Genomic DNA, 14,632 nt, shown 5'->3' with positions numbered 1-14,632 from the left:
TAGAAAAACTGCATTTGCTAACTGAGTAATTATCATCTTCATTTTATGAATAAGAAAAAAGTGGCTCAGAGAACAGTGGTAATTTACCTGAAGACAAACAGCTAATAGGTAGTGGAATTGGGATTCAAAATTAAATGGGCCTGACCAGGTTAACCAGTAGGTGTGGGCCTTAGAGAGTGGGCAGGGTTTGGCAGGAGACTGGAGGATATCATGGGGGAGGCAGTTTCGGCAAATAGCTGACACTTGAAGACTCCCCCCCCTTACAAAAAGCGTTCAGACATCATGCCTAGATGCCTATTTGCTGAGACTGTCGTTTTAATAAAATTATATTTTAAGTCACTTGTTAATTGTTATTGTAGAATTAACAGAGGAGCCTAAATTGGGGCACATTTGAACTTTGTTGTTTAGGCAGCATTTTTTTTTTCTCTTTGTGTTTCTTGTAAAACTACAAACCAATCCTTATATTCTTACTGGAATTTCCTTCTGTCTTTTCCCCTTAGTGCCGATGGTACAGCTCTCTTGGTATAAGGCCCATTCCCGCATGAATCATTATTCTATCTTTTAAAACATGAAACTTCATCCAAGATGTATTGTATGAGTGTGATTACCTTTTAAACCTGAAGATCATGAATGATTTTTTGTCCAGAAGGATATAGCAGAAAACCTGTCCATCAACAAATATCCTTTTTACTTCTTAATGTATTTAAAAATATTTCAAATTCACACATAACTGTACATATTAATAGGATACAGTGTGATACCTCAACACAAGTATATAATGTATAATGATCAGATATGGGTATTTTTATTTTATATACTCAATGTAACTTTCTAATCTAAAGATATTTCTTTATGACAAGAATGTGTCAACCTGGCGAAGCAGTTGATTTAAGCTTTTTAAATAAACAGTTCAATTGATTGTTCTTACATGACATAAAATGCTTAGAGTAGCTTTTTCCCCCCAGAAAATTTTCTATTTTTTAAACTCAATTTACCAATTCAGCATCACAGATGAGCTTCCTTGTGGGGGTAACTCAATTTGCCAATTGAGTTTAAAAAATAGGCAGGTTCTGACCCCTCACACCTTACACATTTCTCCAAACAGGGTAAACTGCATGTGTCTACCTAGGATGTAGAAAAAGGCAAGAATCTTGTGAAGTGATAAAATGGTGTTTGTTAATGTTAATTGTTAGCATGTTGGAAGTTATGATCTAGCATACAAAACTGGAGCATTCAGAAAGAAGAAAACAATTTTAAAGTACCCTGCAGGATTTCTCACTGGTTTATTCTTGCTCCCCTCTGTTGCTCTTAGCATTATAGTTGTTGAGAGTTGGTGCAAATTGAAAATAGGTATAACAATATATTACATTCACAATACATTAAACTTGCAGGGTAACATTGTATCTGAAGCATTTGCATGTGAACCTACTTTCCCCCACGAGAAAGTCTGTTTCTCTGACTGTTGTTCAGACTTTTCTCACTCCTGTGGGGTGGGCTGACGCTGCTCTGTTGTCATCAACATCATTTCGGGTCCAGGCTTGGGAGGGACAGTCTACGTGCAGAGAGAACTGTATCTTCCGACCTGGCTCTTCACCACAGAGCAAACAGACTATCCATATTTTAATGATTTCCTTAGGAACACCATGAAAGAAAGAAATATATATATATATATATATATATATAGGAGGTCTGGGTTCCCTCGGGGACCCAGCCCGGAGCGTGTCCTTTCACCCCGCCAGCCTGCTCCCTGAACGATTCCCCTGGGAAGAGCTCAGCTCTGTGTCCTCGGCTATTTCACCTGGGCGCTGACAGCAGCTGAGACATTCTTAGCTTTTCCTTTCAGTTTTGCAATTCTTGGTGTGCTGCAGGGTTAAACGACCTCTAGGCGATGTTCACAACACATTTAGAATCACTGGGGAGGTAAAAAAGAAAAAGACACCCAACCCGCGATCCACGAAAATCGTTTCCTATTTCCAGTGAAATCAAAGCTAGTTTTTAAATCTGATTTTCTAGTTTAACACTGCGATGTAAGACTTCACCTCATGTGCCCCCCGACATCTGCCAAAATGCGTTCTTCTGAAGGTCACGACCGACAGAGGGCTAGGACTCTGGCGCCCCTGAGGGATTTGGCCGTGCTTGGGCCCTGTGTCAACCTGGCTTCCCGGCTGGCTGGCTCTAGCATCTTTGCTTTGGTTTTTAGCTCGGAAAATCCACCGGTGCTGAAGGCGGGATGGAAGGCGCGGAGCAGCCACTAGATGGCAGTAGCGCACCGCCCAGGACGGAAACCGCAGTGTGCGCCGCTCAGCGTCTCCGGCGCTCGGGTGGGGGAGGACCCTGCTCGTCCACCGCTCCTGGGCACCGCGGGGAGAAGCGAGTTAGATACTCAGGTCCTCCAGAAAGCCTGCAGTGTGAGTGCAGAGACACAAATAAACAATGAAACGGGTCGCAGTGGCTGGAATGGGGTGAATACAAGGCACCTTAGCATCTTAGATGGGCTCTCTCTCGGGCACCAGGTTGGTGGGGGAGCGAGTCAGGCAAGGAGTCAGGACAGAAAGAGCCCAGCTTAGAGTCTGCCCCAGAGATAAGGAGACTCAGCCACTGAGAGGGGAGAGAGTGCTGTCACCCAGGGACTTGGGAGCTTTCTGACTGGAATACAGAGTGGGATGAGGGCCAGGGGTGAGCAATGAAGACCTGAGTTTTGTGAGCCCAGCCGCGTGCAGACTCTCGCTGGGGAGCCTGGAAGGTTGCATCGAAGGTCACACTTGCTCTTGAGACAGAGGGTCCTGGGGCAACTGGACTGTGGGCAGGTGGGAGAGAAGGGAGGAAGCTGAGATGAGCATTCCCGATGGTCACAGCTAAGTGGCTGCAAGGCGGCAGGGAGGAAGGTGGGAGGGACTGAAGAGTTATCAGGCAGATGGAAGGCTATCTGGAGATTCCTGTGTATGTGGGTGACTTCTTGGCCTTTGTCTGGGGTAACTGCAGAGTCTTTGGTGCCCCTGATCACATGTAGTGCTAGGCAGGAAGTTAGTCCTGGATCGTGATGGAGTGCAAGGTACTTTAGACCTGTGATGATCTAATATGCACCCATCAATTCCTCCACTCAGGTGGCATCCATCAGTCATCTGCTTGAAGTAAGGCGATGTGCCAGGTCTAGGTCCCGCCCAGAATGACAAAGCACTTGCTTCCAATCTTTTTTAATATGTACATGCTAACAATCTTCTCTTTCTATTGAAAACATTCCATATTATTCATAATGAAGTAAAAGTCATGCCTTGATGATTGTAACATGCTAAATTGATGATTGTAACATGCTAAACTCATATTAAACTACAGTATACATTTAATGGATGGGATCTGTTAGTCAGCTTTCCATTTCTGTGACAGTATGCCTGAGGAAAACAACCAGAAGGAGGAAAGGTTTATTTTCATTCAGTGTCAGAGGTTTTAGTTCATGGCCAGCAGGTTCCTTTGCTGTTAGACCATTGGCAAGCAGAAGCATCATGGTAGAAGGTCATGGTAGAGAAAAGCTGATGGCCTCATGAAAGCCAGGAAGCGGGGGTGGGGGGGGAGAAGGAGTGTTTTGGAGGATTTTAGAGAATATTTGTCTTCTTAATATAGTCTTGTATTTATTGATAGTACATATTTTAATTTGAGCTGCATATTGTATTTTTCAAAATGTTTTTATATATATCTCACCCATTTACCTAGATTAAAAACTGCTTGGAGATAGGTCAGTGACTATAAAGTTAATAACTTCCCACAAAGCATTTTGGAAAAACTTGTTGAATAAAATTAAATGTGACTATAATTCAAAAAGCTATGCTGACACCTACTTTAGAACTTTCCTACCATTAGTATTGTCATGAGAATTGAAAAAAGAAGAGACAAAGAAAGGATAAAAGAGGAAAGAAAGAAGAAAAAGAAAGAAAGAAAGAAAGAAAGAAAGAAAGAAAGAAAGAAGAAACGAAAAGAAAAAGCGGGCTTGAGTTTCATCCCTACTGAGATGGGAAGTTTTACATTCTATTGGGAATATCCTGATAGGTCAACAAGGCTACCTCTAATACATGAACCCCTCTTCTCTACCATATTATGTTTGTTCCTTTGTCTTCTCTTTTTCTAAATGTACATTTAGTTTAACCTCAACTCTCTTCTTCTGGTGGCAGTCTTATAACCCTACAAACAAATACACAAAGCAAGCAAGCAAGCAGAACAGAAAAGCAGTTGAACAGCTAGATTCTATAACATGGAAATTAAGTATGTTGATACTATCCCTAAGATCTAGGAGACTGTGTTAGTCAGCCTTCCCATTGCTGGAACAAAAGTAGCTGACATTCACAACGTAAAGGAGGAGAGATTTATTTGAGCTTATAATTTCAGAGAGTTCAGTCCGTAGTTGGCTGGCTCCAATCCAGAACAGGAATGGTAGAAATGCCTACCTAGGAAAGCTGCTAAACCCATGGCATCCAGTAAACACAGAGAGCAGAGATAGAAGGGAGGCTCCAGAGAGAAGAATGCACCCTTCCAGATGGTGCCCCGGTCCTGCTCACCTCTTCCAACCAGGTCCCCCTCCTAACAGCACATTCAGTTATAAGCCCCACAATGGATGAATGCACTGATGAGTATAAGGCCCCCACAATCCAATCCCAAAGATCCAATCTTCCAAAAGCCTGACCTGAGCACGTAAGACTGTTGGGAATGTTTTAGACCTAAACTATAACAGAGACTTTACTGGAAAGTTTCAGACTTCAAGATATTTTGTTTATGTATCCAGTTAGACAAGTGTGTACATCCTTACTAAATACTGCTGAGCTCCTGTGTGTCAGGGTTCAGTAGGCATTCCTGATAATAAGTCAGCAAAAGAGTCCTGTCATTCTGATGGTGACCAAGATCTAGTGAGGAAAAAAAAGCGCAACTGCAATATATTCCCCTAATGAATATAAACCTGTTTTAGCACACCACGATTCTCTCCTTTATGATCATACATTGGTGGAGGAAATGTCTACTTAAGTTTGTGATACATGGAAAAACCAATCAGCCATGGGAATCCAAATGTAATGCCTTGGTCTTTATTACAGAGCTAGGTAGAATTAGCTATATTCATGGTCAGGTGAAATAAACAGCTGATGAGAAGAGACAGGTAGTCTCCACATCCCCAGAAAGAGCTTCTACTCCAGAGGAGGCAAACATGCTAGGGCTCATCTCATCTATCAACTTAAGCTGATTGCAAGTGACTGCCTGAGGTTCCATGCTGAGCAGATTTAATGGGAAAGAGGGACTGTTTTTCAAGTGAGCAATTGCTTAGGAAGAGAGCATGGTGACACATTGCACATATGTATTTGTTAATCTTCCACTACACCATGGCTTAATCAATAATATTGACATGTTTAAGAGAAGGAGGCATAGGAAAGTTGGAATGTACTATGTAGAAATGTGGAAATCAGAGAAGCAACCTGGGATAGAGACCGCCTAGTCCTCAGTCTTGGAGACTCTGGCTTCCAGCTCTCTGGGCAGGTGAGCACTGTCAGAGGGCAGGCATCTTTGATCAGGCTTCCGGAGGGACCAAGACTTTTGAGAATCTTCTTTGCTCCAATTCTATGTCCAAAGATGCCCTTGATACTTTCTATTGTGATTTCAGTTGCATTTTAATTTAAATGTACATAGTTATAGTGTACAGTGGAATATTTTGATACTTGTATGAAATGTATAATGATCAAATCAGAGTAATTAGCATCATCAGGTCCTCAAACATTTATCATTTCCACATGTTGGAACCATTCAATCAGGAGGACCTTTCGACTCAGCTGCTAATCTCACTAACATCAGGAAGGACAGCTGATAACAGGTTTAGGCTCACAAGAAACAATCAAAATCCAGTTTCTGAAACTATGAGGATTAGGTTTCTGGTTTTGCATTCATTCCAAGGTCATGTCTTCAAAGCTCATGTCCTCCTAAGGTTTCTTGTGGCTCAGTCCATCCTGGCCACAAACATTGCCTGGAGCTGCCTTTCTTTTGATTTTGATGAAACACAGATGAAATTTTATCAGTTAGCCAAGTAGGTTAATTTGCCAAATATAGAACCATTGCAGAAAACCTGTACTGTAGTACATTATCCAAGAAACTCAGTCTATGTTTGGACCAGAGCAAACTTTAAAAATAAACAAATGTGACAATTAAAACCTATATGAATTCAACTTCAATGATTTTGGCATGAAAATACTATTCATTTTCTCTGCTCATAGGCATCTTCCCCTGATCCACTTGCAGGTTCTGCAGAAATCTTTGTTTTATTTTTCAGTCTGCCCACACATTCTGTTAAAGATGTGAGAGTTCTAATGTACTTTATTTCTCACTTAAAAGATGAAGCAAAATGCAAATTCAAAGGATATTGGGAGTTTTCTTTCTGCCTTTTAAAAATACATGGAACAAATGTCATCCTTCAAATTTAAAACACTGGAAAAAATGCCTAATAACACTTGCTCCTTGGCTTTGGCAGTTAGCATTGTATTACTTGCAAATGATTATCTCGGATTGAGTCACCAAAGGTATGTGTCACATAAAACTGCATGTAAAGTAACTTTCCCCAAAGAAAAAATTTTAGAACATTGTGGACTCAATAAAATACTAATGTTCTAATGGCTCAGCAATCTGAGAAGTTTATTTGGAAGTACATAATGCTAAAAGGGTAAAGAATAGGAAGAGAACAATAGTTGAGGAAGAAGGTAGAAAGAAGTATAAGCAGAGAGGAAAAAGTATCATTATCCACCAGCACTTCAACTTTGGCAGGGCAGTGTATTAGCTGGGATTCTCCATTGGAACAGAATTAATAGGAGGTATACATAGTTATAAGGAGGATTTATTAGATTGGCTTACACAATCAAATGCTTAATCCCTCCATGGCTATATGTGTCAGCCAGAAAAACCAGTAGCTGCTCAGTTCAAGAAGCTGAAAGCCTCAGAGCAAGAAGTGGCAGTGATGCAGCCCTAGTCTGCAGCTGAAGACTTGGAAATTCCCTGGAGGGTCCCTGGTGTAAATCTGTACTCAACGGCTGAAGACTCTGGAGTGTGACATCTGTGAGCATCAGCAACAGCAAAAAGTGCAAACACTTAAGAAGGCCTGTGTGTGCATTGCGTGAGTTTTCCATTGCCTCCACTGTTTTTGGTTAACCAGGCCCCTGGCCTATTACATGGTGTCTCCCACATGCGGGATGGGGCTTCTCCTCTTGGTTCCATTAACCCACAAGCTAAACTTCTCTAAAAATGACCTCATAGACACACCCAGAATGGTGCTGTAGTACTTTTTGAGACATCTCTCAATCCAGTCATGTCAAAAACCAAGGTTTTCACGGGTGGTGCCCTGGGTTAGGCATGATGGATTATTTGACAGACAAAGAGCTAGGCTCTAAGTATCGGTCTAAGAAATTGAAACAAAGGGCTTGTGGTTTTCAAAGCACAAGCAAAAATGCATACACAAAGAATCTCATAGCCACTATGATAGTTTTTTTAAAGGCCTTTTTTTTTTTTGATCCCAATGTGCAGGCAATGAGATTTTGTCACTATTCCAAATTATTCTCCCATGAAGTCTGGGCTTAGCCGCGTAACATATTTTGTTGAACAGGATTTCAGCATCTGTGATACCAGAGAAGCCTGAAAAGTGTTTATGCCAATGGCTAGCATGGTACTTGGTCTAACCCACTGAAGTATAAGTGGCTACTGGTTCTCTGCAACTCTAACAGATTATCACAAATTTAGTGACATGACCCAAATTTACTATCGTACACTTTGCTAGTCAGAAGTCTAACATGGGTCAGCAAGGGCATATTCCCTGTGGACCTTCCAGGTCAGAGTCTGCCTCTTCTTGGCCGGTTCTCCTTGGGTGGGGCTGTCTCCTCCATCACTCTCACCACTGCTTCCGTCACTGAATAAGACTTCTCGCCTCCTTCTCATAAAGACCTTTGTGATTACATCAGGCCAGGATGATCTACCCTTCTCAAGATCCTTAACTTTTCACAATTCCATTTGTCATGGAAAGTAACATAGTAACATTCACAAGTTTTAAGGACTAGAGTATGGACATCTTTTGGGGACCATTTTCCATCTGCCCCTGAATTCATGTGCAGGAGAAACAAGGAGCCCCTCCTAGAGTCAGCATCAAAGTACCAGATACGGGCATGAGGCCATTTTGTCTTCTCCAGTCCAGTCAGGAATACAGCAAGTTCGGTAAATTCATGTGAGACCAGCAAAAAAGCCTACCCAACCATCTTGTAGAATTAAAAGAAATAATGGCATTGACTTTTAACTTCTTAAGGTGGTGGGTCATGTAATTCTCCAACCCTAATTCACACAGTTTTTTTCCACAATAATTTCAATCAAAGTTTTGTAATCTGGAAATTTTATATCATATATGTAAGGGTGTTGTTTTAAAGAGGGAGAATTGTTTTATGACTTCTACCTATTGCCTTCCTCCCATGGTATGGGAATCTGTACTCTCTTTACGTTATACCATATGCATTCTCTTTCCCAGTCTACCTCTGAGCATCACCTCTTCTTTGGAAAAATTAAGAAATCAGAGAGGGAAGGTACATTTCTTGGTACCAAAGATTGAACCCAGGACCCATGCACTGAGCTACATTCCCACCCCCTTTTTATTCTTTGACACAGTAGATTCTTTAGAATCTACTTTGCTAAATCACCTAGGCTAGACTCAAACTTGTGATCGTACTGCTTCAGCCTCCCACATTATAGCATGGACCACCACACCTAGCTGGAAAGGACTTAATTCAGCATCCTAACTGATTCTCTAATAAGTATGTGGTTGTTTCTCTCAATCTTTAAGTCTCCTTTCTGGAAATAATTTTAAATACTAAAAAGTATTTGTGGCCCTTAAAAATAGTTCCTATTTCTCATTTTCTGAAATCACAAATGGTTGAAAATATTCTCTTATTCAGCCTGACTCTTAGAATTACATAATGGTCTAGAATTCAGTCTTTGTGGTACTTTTATACCTGTAAGACATTTATGATCCACTCTCTCCCAATTAAATCATCATCTATCATCTGAAATTTGTTAAGCACTAACCTCTACAATGGGTTTAGGGAAAGCCATACAAATCAAGTTAAAAAGACAGCTCCAGCTTTCCAAGAAATTCAATAAAATTTAAATCAACAGCCTCAGTGGGGGAACAATAAAAGGTCTCTTTGGTCTTTCATTAACTCAAGTGTTAAACTCTTCATCAAAGATCTGACTTTGAAGATCATTATTTGGCCTTCTAGGTCAGCTCCTTGGAACTTTATCTTGAATGTTAATCTCATTTTCTAGGAAATAGGGAATACCTGAAGTTGATTATCCATAACATTTTGCTATTTTAGGGTGTTGGAATGACAAAACAAGAGAGGGATAAGTTCTATTTACCAAAATTTCTGTGATGGGTATAGGTGATGGATCAATTTTTCCATCTTTGTATCACATCCTTTAGCTAACCTGAGATTTCTTCCTCTGTGATCATGTGGTAGTTTAAAACTATCCCTACAAAACATCTGAAATTTCACACTGAGAGGTAGGGGCCCTCTCTTCTTGTATATAAGCTGGCCTTAGTAAGAATGATGCTGCATGCCTTTTTACACTAAATCTGAAAAATTTCTCAGCTTCTGCTTGGTTTTCCCAGGACACTTGCCCTGGGGGAAGCCAGCTGCCACCTGAGACCATGAGAGTAGGGCTCTGCATATGCCTTACAGCCCATGATTCCAGCTGAGTTCCCAGCAGGGAGATGTCGGTCACCCCTGCCACGCATGTGAGTGCGCCCCCTTCGTGTCTGGTCCAGGATTCTTCAGAGGGCAGCTGCAGGGAGACTCCTGCTGCCAACTGCTCAGGCTTGACCTGAGACGTTACAAGCAAAATCAGATGGCTGGTATCTTAGGCCGCTCATCACAGAGAAAGCTGTTATGCAGCAATAGTAAGTAGAATAGGCTCACAGAGCAAAGCTTGAGTATATGTCCAGCTATATATCGAAACCAATTTCCCAATTAAACACAGCTTTGTGAAAAACAAAACAGAACCCTTGTTCCAGGTTTGGTGACCTGTTCTGTGGCGAAAGGACTAAAACCGAGTGCTAGGAATCTCAGATTCTAGATCGTGTGTTGCTAGTCATTGCCACATGAGTTTGATCCGGTCATTATCTCTACAGGATGTGGTTTCCTTTTTTGTACAGTAGAAAATTTGGACTGAGCAATGTGCATGATTTCTTCTTTACTTAGAATTGTTATAGTTCTAATGGTTTCTGAGAACAATGAGTTAGGCACATCAATAAAATAAATTGATAAGTAATGTCTCCCAAAAGCTAGACAGCCATTTCCAAGGGTAATGTTCCCCTGTAAATATATAGAAAGTTATGTCCAAATGTGAAGAACTGAATTGCAGATTTAGGAAATGATAAAGTTGCCTTGAAGATTTTTATTGAACTTTCAAAAGTAAGCTTTCAGAAGATGTTAGTGATGAGGCAAAGCTTTCCTAACTCTACTGCCACTAACTTAAGAGGAGTGTTACTTATTATTAGAAATTACTTCAATGTGACATTTACTAAATTATTCCTCACAAGAAACACAGTCATTTTTTTCTTACTCAAAAAATATTTGCCAGATTATTTCTATTTTCTTCTGAAAAGGATCTTGTTAAGGATTGAAACAACTGAAAGTGTGAATAGTGATGATATGCCTGAAAGTATGAATAGTGAGATGCCTCCACTCTGGGGGTATGGGGAGAGGGAGCCTTTTGGTGTTTGACTATTGGATGCCTTTGTAATATTTAGAGTTGCATGTTATCAAAAGCAGTCATTATTTTATAATAAAGAAAGATTTAAATATACAGTCTTCAGATAAAGAAGTGAAATAAATCTTTTTTATTATTTCATTCATTTTTGGGACAGCATACCACTTCACACTTCATAGTTCTTAGTTTTTTTTTTATATGACTTTATCATTGCCTAACTTTCTCTTACTGTATGGACTAATCAAAATTTGGTTTAAAATTACTGCTTGACTTAAAAATATTGTACTGTGCAAGAAGCAAAACATGAGTTGAGATGTCTATAAAAGGCTAAGAGAATGCAAAAGAAAACATCATGAATTCTGAACCATGTAAGGTTTCTGGGGGGAGACAACATTTCAGCTCAGTGAGTTGATGGCAGAACTAGGATCTTAACCCCATTTTTGCATACCTCAAACTCAACCTGCCAACCTTGTGCTGGTCTGCCTCCCTACCTCCCACTACAGGATCTATCTGTAGCTCGTGTTCTTTCCTGGGCCTTTATGTCTGCAACAGGTAGAATTTTATGAGTCATAGTATTTTAGCATTGTCACTGAAACACACGCAACCCTAACTAAGCACTCACTAGGTGCCAGGTCTTTTCTTAACAGAGAGCTCAGATGATCTATTTTCACAAAGGGGATACCTTTAAAAAATTATTTAGGAGCCCAGCACCTGGAAGGAGGCTCCCCTGCCACCATTCCATGCTCCTAGAGCAGAGAAGGTGAGCTGAGGGGGTGCTTTTGGCACCCAATGGAAATGTGAAGACACATAAACAAGCCTCAAAAACAGACTTCCAGATCACCTACAGCAACCCGAAAGGGAAACGAGATGGAACAATCTGATACTCAACCACCTGGACTCTCTGAACTGGCAACAAAAGAGGATCTGGGAAAAATGAAATTAGAAATAATTTCTCAGATAACAGCAAAGATCGTGCTCATAGTGAAAGACATGATTAATAAATCTAGAGAGGACACAGATAAAAAAAAATAGAGGATCTGAGGAACATGATGGAATCCCAACAAGGGAAACAATAAATCAACCAATAACAAATGCTGGCAGGGCTGTGGGGGAAAGAGGAACACTGCTCCACTGCTGGTGGGAGTGCAGACTGGTGCAACCACTGTGGAAATCAGTATGGAGATAGTTCAAAGAACTAGGACTGGATTTGACCCAGCTATTCCCCTGCTGGGGATCTTCCCCAAAGAATTAAAAGAATCATACCACAGTGATACATGTGCACCCATGTTCATAGCAGCACAGTTTGTAATAGCTAAAACTTGGAAACAGCCCAAATGCCCATCAAGTGGAGACTGGATAAAGAAAATGTGGGGGTTTTTTATAAGATGGAGTACTACTCATCCATAAAAAATGAGAAATTAGAGACATTTATAGCTAAGTGGATGCACATTGAGGCCATACTCTTAAGTGACATAAATAGGACACACATGTGTAAATACCGAATAGTTTCTCTAGTGTGAGAAACTGAAAGTGTAAATAAGGACTAAAAGGTATAATAGATAATGTGAAATAGGAAGAAAAGGGGCAAAGGGGAAGGGGAAATGAGAGGGGTAGGAGAAAGGAAAGAAGGGAATGGAATTAATATGAGAAAATGAATAAAATGGAAACAAAGTCTTTGTAAATAGGGAGGGATAGAGGGGTTGACGGGAGGGCAGGGAAAGGGGAAAAAATAAGAACCAAGAGAGTATATAAAGGTGCATATCTCCAATGATGAATGTCATTATATTGTATACCTAAAATATACCAATAAAATGATATACGAAATAAGATGAACACTGGAAAAGGGCATGTCCTATGGAATGAGCAAGGGTGGATAAGGACAGGAACATAACATTGGAGAAGCAAGTGAATATAAAATTTCTTAGCCCTGCAAAGAGCTTTGGATTTCATTCTGTGGTCAAGAGAGATCCAACCCTTTCTAAATTATGATTTTAAGAAGGAATGAACAATTACAGCATCATTTGGAGGATAAATGCAACAATAGCTTATGAAAGCATTTTGAACACTTGAGAATGCAGTATAAATCAAAATATCTTTTACGTATCTAATTTGACCATTTCCTTAATTAGCCTCCCATTTGAATCTAAACTTTCTTATACCCATTTCCATTCCCTCTCCCACCACCACAAAACTCCTCTGGTTCCAAGGACAGCTTTGAATGTATCCTCTTAAGTGTTTCTCAGAGGTTGTTGGGGCTAAGGACAAATGTGTCACTGGGACTGCTGGTGCACACTTGTAATCCAGCTCTCTGGGAGACTGAGTCAGGAGGATTGCACTTTTGAGCCTTGCCTGGACAACTCAGCAACTTAGACCCTGACTCTAAAGAAAATTAACAAAAATGTTTTTAAAGGGGTAGCTCAATGAGAAAGCTCTGGATTCAATCCCTAGTACCACACACATACACAAAACAAGAGATGTTTTGGCTTATCATTTTTTAGGGTAATTTTTTTATCCTGATGGAAAATCCACCTTGAATTGACTGTTATCCAAAGCAATCTGTCTTAGAGAGGACCGTGTTTTAACCACCCTGATTTTTATGTATGTCAGTTTAATTTGCATCCATAACTATTGGATGATTGATGGCAACACTTTTGTTATATGTATATTTTATTTTATACCCATATGGAGGTTATTTGATGTGTGTAGGGTGCTGGATGCAGATTATAATCATTTATATTGCTGCATAACAAATTACAAAAAGCTTAATGGTAGGAAACAGCATCCATTTATAGCTCATAGTTCTGTAGGTCGAAAGCTGAGCAGACTCAGCGAGGTTCTCTGATTAGGATCTCGTAAGTCCAAAATCAAAATGTCAAATAGGCCAGATTCTTATCTGGCAGCTCTTGAGAAGAATCCACTTCCAAACTCATTCAACTGTTGGCAGAATATAGAACAAGAACATTTTCTTACATAACTGCAGTGTAATTATCACAGTCAAGAAATGTAGTATTGAAAGAGTATTACCTTATCCACTCTAATATTCAAATTCTATCATTCTGCCAATAGGTCTATTATAACTATTATTTTCTCCAGTCTTAGAATCCTATCGAAAATCATCCATTGCCTTTTTGTCATGACCTTCTTGTTTACTTTCATCTGTAACAGCACCTTTCTTTATCATTCTTTATCATGGCACTGACATTTTAAAGAAAATAAACCACTTCTTGTTATTTCTTGATTAAACTCAAATTAAGCAGTTCTGGCAGGAAGGCTAGAGATGCAATATTCTGCCCTCAGTATATCATGAGAGAGCCAGATGGCATTTGTTTGTCCAAAATTGGTTATGCTAGCTTTGATCACTTGGTTACTGTGGTATCTTTCTTCCCAATTTCTCCACTGCAAGATATCTATGTCCTTCTTTGTAAGTAATATATGGAGAAATGCTTTGTTTTATGCAAATATATGCCTCCTCAAACTTATGTTGCCAATCAGTGATGATTTTTGAAGCTCCATCATTTCTTCTATGTTATAGCATTGTATACTATCCTACCAGAAGAGAAAACTACTGTATTTATTTATTTATGCCAAAGTGGACTCATAGATTCTTATTTTACTGTCTGTTTATATTATATTCTCATTTATATTGAGACTCAGTTTGACCCAGATTTCTCCAGGGAGAGTCCTTTTATCTCACTCTCATGTTCTGTGAGAATCTCTCACTATCCTCGGAATATCTGAGTATTTCCTTACTTTTGGGTGAAGAAAAACATTTCAGGCTTATTATGGTTCAGATCTCAAATGTCCCCAACAAGTCACATTTGGAAGTGGGGCCTGGTTGAAAGCAGTAGGTCACTGGGTGCGAGTTGTATTC

The sequence above is a fragment of the Heterocephalus glaber genome, unplaced genomic scaffold (genome assembly GCF_053883595.1).
Source record: "Heterocephalus glaber isolate CG9 unplaced genomic scaffold, H.glaber_assembly_v1.0 deba00001555, whole genome shotgun sequence".
Lineage (NCBI taxonomy): Eukaryota > Metazoa > Chordata > Mammalia > Rodentia > Bathyergidae > Heterocephalus > Heterocephalus glaber.
This window is presented reverse-complemented; position numbering follows the sequence as displayed.